The sequence below is a fragment of the Psammomys obesus genome, unplaced genomic scaffold (assembly GCF_907164565.1).
Source record: "Psammomys obesus unplaced genomic scaffold, mPsaObe1.curated_primary_1811, whole genome shotgun sequence".
NCBI classification, from domain to species: domain Eukaryota; kingdom Metazoa; phylum Chordata; class Mammalia; order Rodentia; family Muridae; genus Psammomys; species Psammomys obesus.
This window is the reverse complement of record NW_026596256.1, coordinates 13,635,268-13,647,053: the sequence shown is the minus strand read 5'-3', so window position 1 is coordinate 13,647,053 and position 11,786 is coordinate 13,635,268. Positions and strand designations below refer to the sequence as shown.

At 42.7% G+C, this 11,786-nt stretch overlaps 1 protein-coding gene and 1 non-coding gene across 2 annotated transcripts in view; both read right to left on the bottom strand.

The window, feature by feature from the left end:
• Tiparp (TCDD inducible poly(ADP-ribose) polymerase) overlaps nt 1–566 on the bottom strand; it is a 29,019-nt gene extending 28,453 nt beyond the window's left edge. The window contains exon 1 of the mRNA XM_055596863.1: nt 526–566. The gene's annotated coding sequence lies outside the window, so the exon portion shown is untranslated. The remainder of the gene's footprint in view (nt 1–525) is intronic.
• Nucleotides 567–2,330: 1,764 nt separating this feature from the next.
• LOC129668816 (U6 spliceosomal RNA) lies at nt 2,331–2,434 on the bottom strand. Its single transcript, XR_008718972.1, has one exon. It is a non-coding gene; the product is annotated as a U6 spliceosomal RNA (small nuclear RNA).
• Between the last annotated feature and the right edge of the window lie 9,352 nt (nt 2,435–11,786).

Here is an 11,786-nt window from a genome sequence, read left to right as displayed (position 1 = left end):
CACAGCCGCGGCGCCGCGGGCCGGGTGCGCGCCGGCGGTTCGAGCCGAGGGCGAGGGCCGGGTCTAGGGGTGGCGGGCGGCGGGCGCGGCGAGCGGCGCGCGGGCCATTCCGCGGAGCCGAGAGCAGAACGCCGCCGCTGGGCTCGGGGCTCCGGCTCGTTCGCCTGTCAGCAGCCCCGGCTCCGCTTTAAGTGGCTTCCGGTCTCCTCCTCCTTCTCCTCCTCCCGGCCTTCTGGTCTTGGGGGCGGAGCTTGAGTTTTGGGGGGGTGGGGTGGGGTGAGGGGGCCGGGCGCTCAGTGGGTGCCGGGAAGCGGACCCGCCTCCCGTGCGCGTGCGCGGGGGGGGACGCGAGGACGCGCGCACGCGCGCTCGAGGCCCGCGGGGACGCGCCGGGTGCGTGCGGCGCCCCTGAGCTCCCGGGGAGAGGGTCCGGGAGGGTGCCTGCGTGACCGCGGGCCGAAGGGGCCCCGGTGCGCCTGCGGGGACGGGGGCGTGCGGCGCGCCGGCCGGGCTCCACCTGCCTACCGAGAGACGCGGGGTCACGGTGTTCCGCGGGACACCCAGGCACGCGCTGTGAGAGAGGATGTGAAACGGAACGACCGGTTTCGGTGCGGTTGCCTTTTGTTTGTTTGCCCTCCCGACGCGACGCCTCCGGATCCCGCGGTGGGGGAGCGAGCGGCCGCGGCTGCCTCCTCGCGGGGTCCCCGGGCCCCCGCCGGACGGGCGGGAAGGCTGCGCCCGGGCCGCCGCCTGTTCGCGGACACCGGCTCAGCCTCCGCTAGGGGAAGCCAGCGCTGGGGTTTTGACAATAGAGATGCGTACGCGCGTGTTTTACAGCCCACGTCTCCCGTGGTGACTAATTCATTTAACACATCAGGGCACCTACTCCGCGCCGGGCGTGTGTACTCGGTTTACGGCCACCACCCTCATCACCCTACGCCCGCCCTCCTGGGGATTTCGGGAACCCCGAAAAGATAAGCAGGACCGGTGGATTGGAACTTCATGGACTGAATAGGTTCAGTAGGAAATAAAGACTATATAAAATTAGTACAATCCGAATTTCGGAAAAATTCAAAAGGTCGCAGTTAATCCCAACATGGAATCCTGGAAAAATAGACGTTAAGAAGAGGTTGTGGTTCCCAGGTTTCATGACACTGCTAAACCAGACTAATGATCACCCAGCAGTGTTGTTTCAGATCGCATCACGTCAAGGCCCTCAGACTGCGGTGGAAGGCTGGGGCAGAATTCAGAGACCAGTACGTGAAGCAAAACGAAACTCTAGTTTTAATAAGTTATAATAAGAGAAGATCGTAGTATTTCCAACTTTAAATTGTTCCAACTTCACCTACAAACCTAGTGATTATCAAAAAAAAGTTTGCAAAAGCAACGTTTAAAGTACATTTGCGATTTTATGTTGGGCTGCATTCAGAGTTACTCCTCGGGCACACATGCATGTCTCAGGTTGGACATACCATATTTGGGTTTAAATCTACCATCTTTCTACTTATTTGTGCTATTTTTAAAATTCCATTCTCTTCCAACATTTTTTATACATTCCTTATACTTTTAGTAATAGTTTTTCAGTTAACTGCTTTGTAGGAATTACCCCCAAAACAATTATTTAAAACAATGCCTGATTTCTTCTTGGTTTGCTCAAGAATTCCATCAGGACAATCTACCAGTACTCATCTGTCCAGCATAATGGCTGGGCCTGGCTAGCCTTGCTCACTGTTAAAACATGAGGTTGGAGCTAGAGTCTCAGGCAAAAATAACTGACAATGATGTGGAAAAATACAAAATATAGAAGCTAATCATTCTGGAGAAAAGAAAGACTTGCTGTTCTCTGGTTTCTTCTGTGGCTTCTCTACCTGGCTGATTTAGGCTTTCTCATAAAAATGATAATCTGGGTTACAAGAGGGGGCATTCCAAGAGAACAAGCCTCAGTATGCAAGCTTTTGCTTCCATTGTGATTACTAATCTGACATTAACCAAAGCATAATTAGATGTGCTTCCAAAGCTAGTTTATCCTCCAAATATTGGTTTCCAGAACGTTGGAACTCATACTTTTAAAAATTAAAAAAAGAAGCTGGAGGTGTGAGGGCTAGAGAGATGGCCCAGTAGTTAAGAACAGTGCTCTGAATCAGAGGACCCAGGTTCAGGTCTCAGCAGCTACATGGGAGCTAACAACGGTTTATAACTCCAGTTCCAGGGGATCGGATCCTCTCTTCTGACCATCATGGGTATCAGGCACAAACATGGTACACATACAGACATGTTCCTAAAATATGCACATAAATTTAAGGATTTAAAAAATTGGAACATGAAAGTTTAAAATTACAGAATGCTTCATGAACTTTTGTGTCATTCTTGCACGGGGTCCATGCTAATCTCTGTGCCGTTCCGACCTTAGTGCATGTGCTGCTGAAGTGAGCATGAATTTAATTAATAGGAAGTACCGGGAACATCACGAGGGCTCGTGGAACGTGCAGTCTGGGCACCGTATAGTAACTTACTGGCATTTTGGCCTTTCCTAGGGAGAGTAGGATTATATTCTTTGCTTGAGAAGATGGGTAAATTGTGTCAGAGTTCCTATTGTACTTTTCTCCTTTATCAGATTTTGACTCCCCCCCTTTTCTTTTGAGGAAGATGGGTGGCAAGGTGCCTAGCTGAGAAATTTATCTCATGTTTCCCCACAAGGAGACAGCTGTAGAAACTGCTAAATTGCTAGAAAACATTTCTTTTTCTAATACTGAGGCTCCCCTTTGCTCCTGTTCTCTTCCTCACCCTCCTTCTCTTCTGACACATAGACGGAAATAGTGTCTCGTGACAAGATTGAAAGAGAGCATAATATGGAAAACATGAAGACTGAATCCAGAGGCTGAGGATGTTTGGAAAGAAAGAAGGAACCTGAGTCTTTCATGACAGTCAGAAGCTGCTCTGGCAGCTGTAACTGCTCTAAAATGGCTACTTCTGGCCCCCAAATAAACGTGAATTTGTCTCCCCTGATACCTGCAGTATGTAGCCAAGCACATAAACTACCGTAAATTTTATCTTCTACTGAGTGTTCCTGCTCACATGGTTTACAAATCAGATAAGGACTTAGTGTGTCAGAAATACAAGAGCCATCACAAAATAATGCATCCACTCCGATACCATTTTCTGCTAAGTGCTGATATCTCAAATTATTATTAGATGAAGAAAGATTTCTTAAAGGGAAGAAGAAACAAAGGAAGAGAAGAAACAACACGCATGCTTGAATCTCCCAAAGTCTCATTTTAACATTTTGATGTTCTCTGCCTTTTTTTCCAAGTACTTTTTTAACTATTATGACACTAGTGCATATTTATATTATTTTACCTAATGTTGTGCTATAAATAGCTTCCCAAGTTAGCACAAGTCAGCAAGGGTGTGGCTAAGTGAGAAAAGAAGTGCATATACTATGGCAGGTAACTTAATATATACTCACAGGAACGGTCTGAAAATACACAGAATGACTTTTAAGTAAGTAGCTGACTGTAACATGTTCTGTAGCTCTCATCACGGAATATGTCAGTTCACTTTTTAAAAAAATTATTACTGTGTGTGCGCAGCACAGTGTGTATGTGTGAGGGGCGGGCACACATGTGGCATATCGTCGGAGTTAGACGACAGTTTCAGTCCGTCCTCTCCTGCCACCCTTACATGGGTCTGGGACTAAAACCAAAGTCAACAGGCTTGCGCTGTAACTGCCCTCTCACTGCTCTCAATCCATTGAAAAAATTCAAATCAATTGAGTAACTATGAGAAAACATAGAGGGATAATATATGGCGTCTTAGTGAATGATTTTCAGCTGGAAGACATGACAGCTATGTGCTATATGGAAGTGTAGACCTTTTATTTGTGGCCATGCATTTTTATAAGCCATTTAATTCTTCTGAAATATGCATAGAGGAAGGAAATAATTTTAATTTCCAAGCATTCTTTTTATTGCCAATTTTCATGACTCTTGTGTTCTGGATTTGCCTCAGCATAAATGATCAGTTTATTAGAGTATTCCCAATGCTAATGAGCACGCTTTAACGTAAGAACCAAGATTTCATTCATGAAATTTCAAATGCCTCAATGCTTCTAGTTTTCATTTTTATTAACAGTAAATGTTATCCAATCTAAACATCAGTATTCTATTGCTTTCTGTTTTTGCACTTATTAGTAATAGTTAGTTTCCCAACCTTCTTCTCCAGGAAAGAGAATTACTTTTGGTTACCACACCACCAAGTAGGAAACAATGACCAGCATGACTAAGCGAGCTCAGTGAAAGAGTTGAGATTTGAAAACAAGCTTTGTCCCTTAGTATCACTAAGCTGAGATCACACAGAGAACACAGCACTTGTTCAAATAGCGAACCGGGATCTGCTTATCTATGACTGCTAAGTTCAAGCTATCATGTTTTCTGAGGCTATGTGAATAATTAATGGTTTAGGTTAACTTAAAGTTTTTCCTAAATACCTTTGGTAATTGGACATTTAAAAGTCATTTTCTAAAGATGATAGAAGACCATTACCACATTAAAAAAATGTTTTTAGTTATAACCTCCCCTCTCTCACTTTTTCCCTCTGCCTCTAGTGAGGCAGCAAGGACGTCTGGGAAACTCAGGGTAAAGATCTAAGAGAAAATTATAAACTCCCAATATGATACGTGCTAAAATGTTTCAGCAAGTTCACCTGATCTTCTGGTTATCTGAGAAAGCCATTTGTAAATCCCCCGATAATCTGCTGACCTTTTTGTTTATGTAGAATTCAGAAAGTCTGGTGAGCTCTTCATTCTCTCCAGTTGTAAACCACTTCAGCGAACAAGAGTGTGTGAACAATAATTATTCACAGTTATATCTGAATGATATATGTTAAATTAGGACTGTCCTCGATAAAAATGTATGCTCATCCTACATTCCTATATAAATCCTTAGAGTGCTGTGGGAAAGGGAATAAATTAGAAAAAAAGTCATGTGGAGAGCAGAGAAGACCTTCCTAAGAAGAAAACACGTAAGCAAAAGCTTGAGGAGAATAAGGAGCAAGCAACAGGAACATTAGAAGACTTTCCCAGGGAAATGGCGAAGCACGTGCAGAGATAGGGGCAAGCTTGGTATATTATTGGGAAATCTTAGGAGCCAGGAGTAGAATAAACAAGGATACTGCCTAGATCTTTAAAACATGAAAGTCAATGCAATTTACATTAAAAAAAAAAAAAAAAAGATCTGCCCTGACTTCTGTGTGGAGAGGAACTCTTGTAGGACGGAAAGAAAGGAAACAAGATGAGTGGTCTGGTGGTGGTCTGAACTAGTGGAGTACCTGTAGCTGGTTAGATTCCGGTCACATGCTGAGCGCTGCTGGGAGGGCTTCCTTCTCAATTTGGGACATGAAAGAAATTGAAGACCCAGGAATGGTTCCATTTGTAACTTAAGTGACTAGAAGAATAGGGTTGTCATTTCACTGGGAGGAACAGGCTTTGGGGAACAAAGAGGAGGAAGCGTGTAGATTTGACTATTATTGAAAAATACTAGATACTTGAAGAGATGCTAATAGTCAATTAGATAATGAAGTCTAGCAATTATGGGAGAAGTTGAAGTTCTTTCTTATTGTAACTAAGAATGTCCCCAACTTCATTGATACTTTTTTTGCTTCATCAATTAATTAGTGTGTGTGTGTGTGTGTGTGTGTGTGTGTGTGTGTGTGTGTGTGAGAAAGAGATAGAGGGAGAAAGATAGAGAGATCATGGGACAACTTTTGGACTTCTCTCTCTGCTTCCACTTTGTGGATCCCAGACACCAAACTCTGGTCATCAAGCTTGGCATCAAGCAACGTTTCCCCACTGAGCCATAGTCCTGGTTTGAAAGTATTCATGTCTACATAGCAAACACTGGTTCCTCCATTTGACATTATAGTGACATCTTTTCCTGGGGAGACACAACACACATGTCTACCCACCCCACATACAGGACCCACGACAGGCTAAAGTCCAGTTTGGTGAAGCATTGTGTTTTATTGGGGCTACTTACAGAAATATAGGTGAGGGGTTACTGATAGGAACAGAAATGACTCAGAGACAGCTGCATCACCAAGGCCCACCCCAGCATGGTGACAGCTCACAAAAGCTGGGAAACCTGGAGCCCACTGCCACAGCCTGCAGGCAGCTCAGCAGGCTGGAGAGTGTCCCTTCCCAGTGACTCAGGTAGTCTAAAATTCTTCCTGGCAGCCCTGCTGTTTCTGTTTCATTCAGGCAGTATTCTTTATTTTGGAGAAGGGAAGTTTATTCTCACAAGGCCTTTAAATGAGGTGCTTCTGCCCTTGGTTTGTCCACTCGGTTTATAGTGGGATGCAATGGTTTGCTTCTTGGTGATTACTAAACTAGTAAGCACAACCAGGAAATAAAAAAATAAAGTGTTCCTGGAGCTAGTGAGGCGCACACTGGGACTTTTCCCAAAGCAGAACCTCTCTGAACAAAGCAAGGGGTTTTTAACAGGGGACACTCATACATGTTCTTAGAGGACAGACTCACCATCATATGCCCAGTTGGAAGTCAGATGTTTTTAGACATTACATGCTCAAAAAAATGACAGTAATTTTTTCTGGACAGAGTTTAGTGTCATAGAGAGCCAAGGTTTCTTTACTTCACCTAAAAAGGGTGCAGAGTACTCATGTACTATGACTCAACAATGTTGGCTGTTCCTGATTTCTCTGGAGAGTCTTACAGAAAACAAAGGGTGGTTTGAGAGGCACACTGAACAGTCAGTTAAAAGGAAACACACTCCACCCTCACCTCACGCCAAGCATAGGTGATTGTTCTAAGTGGTGCCTGCCTCCTGCCTAACGATTTGGTGTTTCTCCGGCAGAGGCAAACTGCAATCCCTACAAACATGAACTAAAGTAAAGCTCTCGTTGCCCAGCTGTGGCCTGGCAACCCCATTTAAGGAAGCTCGATGAATAATAAATGACTCTCAGGCTGATGAAGAGAAACAGGTGACCTTTACATGCTCTTCAAGGAAGGCTAAAGAAAGAAAACCAGCAGAGCCAAGCATATTAAAATATGAAAATGAAAAATTGGTACAAACTTATGCAAACTTTATAGTGGTGTAAGCTAAATCTGTCTCTAAAACAAAAATGTATACTATCAACTTGAGTCCCTATCATTTATTGACTTCTTGCCTATGGAGTTTAAATATGCAACTGTCTCTTACTTTCAAATGTTAAGCAGATGGAAATTTAGTGTACCAGTCAAGTCTATATTAAGCCAAAGAGAATATTTGCAACATTATTTACTGTGTGCATTGTTTTGACTTCACCAAGATTTTTTGTTTTCTGAAGAGTCAGAGCTAATTATAAGTCAAGATTCTAATTTTTTTCCCCTCCACATTCAGGGAGTATATTTACACTGAAACTGATAATCTTTGGGTTTGAAAGTTTTACCGAAGAATAGTGTTTCTTTGGTTAAAAATAACCTCTGTTGAAATGCAATCTGTGTGACCATAAGCTAGATGGAAACCAAAACTGTTTTTCTTAAACTTCAAAGGGAAAAGCTAAGAAATTTTAGATGCATCAACAGAACACCAGGTACAGACCTCTGGAAATAAATGGGCTAGTTGCATAAAGTGACCCAGAAAACAAACCACCTCATTGATTGACATAATTTGTATTTATTTCAGTTTTGTTGAATGCCTCTATAAGAAGTTGCAGAGCATGCAATGTCTGAGCAAGTGAGACAAAACCTCTGCCTTTGTATGGAATAGCATACATTACTCAAATGCACAAATCAACACATAATTAAGTTTTCAAAAACTTATTAGTTGTGTGGGTGAACACAAGCACACAGTGGAGGTCAGAGATCAACTTCTGGAAGTCAGTTCTCCCCTTCCACTGTGGTCCTATGGCTCGAACTTGCGCTGAACTCAGTGTATTGGGCTTATGCAGCTATTTATTCACTGAACCATTTGTCTAGCTCTGTAGGTACAAATTTTGAACACTGAGGACGTACGGGTTTGCATGCCTAAGACCATATCTAGGAGAAGTGAGGGAAGATGTACCTGGTCAAAAAACATTTTGATGATCTCTGACAATTAAATAGTAAATAGGACAAAGAGGAATGACTGGGAGTAGTTACGAGTGATCGAAAGACAAATACAGTAAGTGCAAAGACAGACTTCTGAAGGTGTGACACACAGGAGAGAGCCAGTGTGTCTGGAAACAGAAAATGAAAGAGGGAGGAGGTTGGAGATGGTTTGGTGGATACACATTTAGACAAAACAAAAACTGAAGCCAAAGTGCTTCAGTTAAAATGATGTAGGGCTAGGGAGATGGCTCAGCAGTTCAGAGTTCTTCCGGAGGACTGGGGTTTGATTCCCAGCAACTACCCCAACTGCTTAAATCACCAGTTCCAGAAGATCTGTCCCCTCTCTGGCTAATGTGGGCGTCATATTGTGTGTGTGGTTCATAGATAGGCATATAGGCAACATAGCCATAAGTATAAAATAATGAATTATAACAAAAAAAATTTAAAGAAAGAAAATGATGTGATCACATTTTGTTTTCAAAAGGCAGTTTGCAATAAGGGGGATGACAGGTATGGCGGCATGCCTATGATCCCAGTACACTACAGGAGACAGAGGCAGGAGGATGGCTAAAAGTTTAGGCCAGCTTGGGATGCAAAGCAAGTTCCAGGCCAGGCTACAATATAGGAAGACCCCATTTCAAAAAAAAAAGGGACTTGGGGTGACAGGGATGACAGACTCAGAACTCTTTCAGTAATAAATAATTCAGTTTCAGTGAGAAGTAATTCAGGATAACATTCTTACCAAGAAAAAACATAGAATTGGACCAAAAATACTTTTAAATTTCTGTTATTTTGAGATACAGCACTGGTATATAGTACCGGTATGCTGGCCTTAAACTTGTCATATAGCCCAGGCTGGCCATGACCTCACTTGTAGCGGAAGCTTTGGTTTCTTTTAAAGCTCAGTTATGTAAGTATGTTTGGGTTGTAATCCCAAGTGTGGGCTGTCAGAATGCTTTCAGTTTATTCACAGCTGATAACAGCCTTGTGAGAGGGCTCCTGATTTTGGTCAGCTAAAAACTGCCTTGTGCAAGGCACATGGTTTTAACAGTTGGAAAACATCCTTTCGCAGACTCTGAGAGAGTATAAAGATGAGCCTAGAGAGAACTGGGGGTGGGAGGAATGAAGCTTCAAGATGCTCCTAGAAAGAAATGCTCTGGAATGCTTCAAGGAGGCTGCTGCTGATTCGTCCCGCTGCTGCTGTTTGCTGTTCGGCTGGACTGCTGGAATCCTGATGACGAAAAGTGGAATTGCCCCAAGGAACTAAATCTAAAGAAGTCTACCTCCCTGTCCCTACTAACCTTCGTTTTCTCCTACCTAAGGTCAGGGGTTTGAAGGGGGGCAGGGGCATTTAGGAGCCTCAAATAAAGTAGGTTAAAAAAAAAAAAACCGAAGCCTACACTCACTGGAGCTTGAGATCCTCCTGCCTCAGCCTTCCAAGTGATAGGTTACAGGTATGCTCCATCTCACATGGATCAGACTAAACAGTGTTTTACTTGCTGATATAACATAAGAAAAGATCAAAGCAACAGATCTATGAGGAAAGTCAGAGAGGTAAGTAAAGCACTCGTGCCCAGGGGTAGCTGGGATGCTGTGCAGAGCCTTGATACACGAACAGCGACAGAACTAAAATTGAGATATGAGGAGGGCAATGGGAGGAATTTCAGGTTTTGGGATGGGAACCAAAGAACTATCTAGGAAAAAGGGATAAGCTGGAAATAGAGCAACCATTCAGGAGCTGAACCCTTCTCTCAAAAGCTCTCGTACATATGTGCTATAGTTGGATTGGATTAAGGTGATTCAGGATTGCCATTGATTTTAATTTTTTGCTGAAAGATAACTCTTTTGAGCAAGATAATATTTTTTAAGGCCTGGTAGTCACTGAAAAATAACTAGGTGAGCATTCATAAGCTGATAGGACAGCCCAAAGAACACAGAAGCCAAGCTGGAGATTTTACTGAACACAATAGGCAATACAAGCAATAGTAAAATAATGGCAATCCATTACAAAATATTTAATTCAAAATAAATTCATAAATATGCACAAATATTCCAAAAGCAGGGAAGGGGGAGTACAAAAGAGGAGAGCAAGCTTTTGGTGCTTGTTTTGTTTGTTTGATTGATTGTTTTTTTTTCTTCTTCTGAGATAGGACTTGAGAGTATATGAAAGAACCAGATTGACCTTATGTTTTTAAACTATTTTATTTGGAGCATTTAAGACTCTACCTCCCTTCTACCAACTCTTTAACCCTAGGTAAGAGAGAGAAGGTTAATGGGGGTAGGGATGCAGACTCTTACTTCTCCCAGAAGTTTAGGGTCAACGGGTTCTTTTGGGGCTATACCAATCTCTGTCAATAGCAAACACAGTAAGCAATCTCCTCCAAGCCACTGCGCTAAACCTTTTCTCTGCCTCCTCCAAGCTGCCACACTGTCTCTTTCTGGGTTCTTGTATTTATATTCCTCAGAGTCCTAGACCAGGCTGGCCATTATCAGCTGACAAAGACTACGCCCCGCAGGAGACAGTTATCAGCTGTGGACAAAATTAAAGCCCAAACTAAAACCCCACACTTGGGATTAAAACAAAAACATATTTACATAACATAACTGAGTCTTTTAAAGAAACCAAAACTTCCATCACCACCTCATATTCGACCTCCTCTAGTTTCAGTTTCATAAAGAACTGGAACTGCAGGCATTTACCCCCACACCTAGCTGAGAAAGTTCCGTGCAGAAGAACAAAAGCCAGGAAATGCGGACAGACTGATAGAATTACAAAATATTTGCTTAACTAATCTAGGAATTGATGAAGGGAAGTTAACTGTTGATGTTAATACTGCTAGGTGAAAGGTTGGAAGAGACTCAGTCTTAAAGGACATCTTCTGTACTGACAACTCCTCCCCCAGCAAGGCTGGACTCCTTCCATAACGGCACGACCAACAGGACCTGGGTTCAGACACCTGAGCCTGACAGCAACATTGCTCATTCAAACAACCACGGGGAATTTCAAGCTTGGTAGCAAGACCCGTTGCAAAACAAAAGGAAACCAAAATGTCAATGTCATGAATTATTAATCATGGGGTTTCCTATAAAACTGAAAAAAAAATGTTAGTATCATGAGAGATAAAACAGTGAAATCATTTTAGATTGAGGGATATTACAGGCCAGGTTTGATTGTTACCTAAATGGTGGATATTTTGAAATATTACAGTGATATTATTCAGTTAACTGGTGAAATAATAATATTACCTATGACAGAAATATTAGTTTTTTAAGTGTAGTAATGGTAAGAGAATTATTGTCATTATGTATGTAATAGATACGTATTTTGTTTTAATTTTGTTTTGAGACAGGGTGTCACTATGTAGCCCTGACTGGCAGGCATCAAACACACAGAGGTGATCTCTCTCTCAAACACACACAAATTTATTTATAAATTTAAAAAATTTTTCTGTGGTGTGTATGTGTATGTGTGTGTATGTGTGTGTGTGTGTGCTCACAGGCAATAGTGCCTGTGTAGAAGACAGAGAAGCACCTGTGAGAGTTGATGCTCTACTTGCCGCATGTGGGTCCTGAGGATTTGAACACAGGAATTCTGGGTTGGTGGGAAGAGCATCCCCCTGATAATCCACCTCCCAAGCCTTTATTTTTTCTTTAATTACATCTATCTATCTATCTATCTATCTATCTATCTATCTATCTATCTATC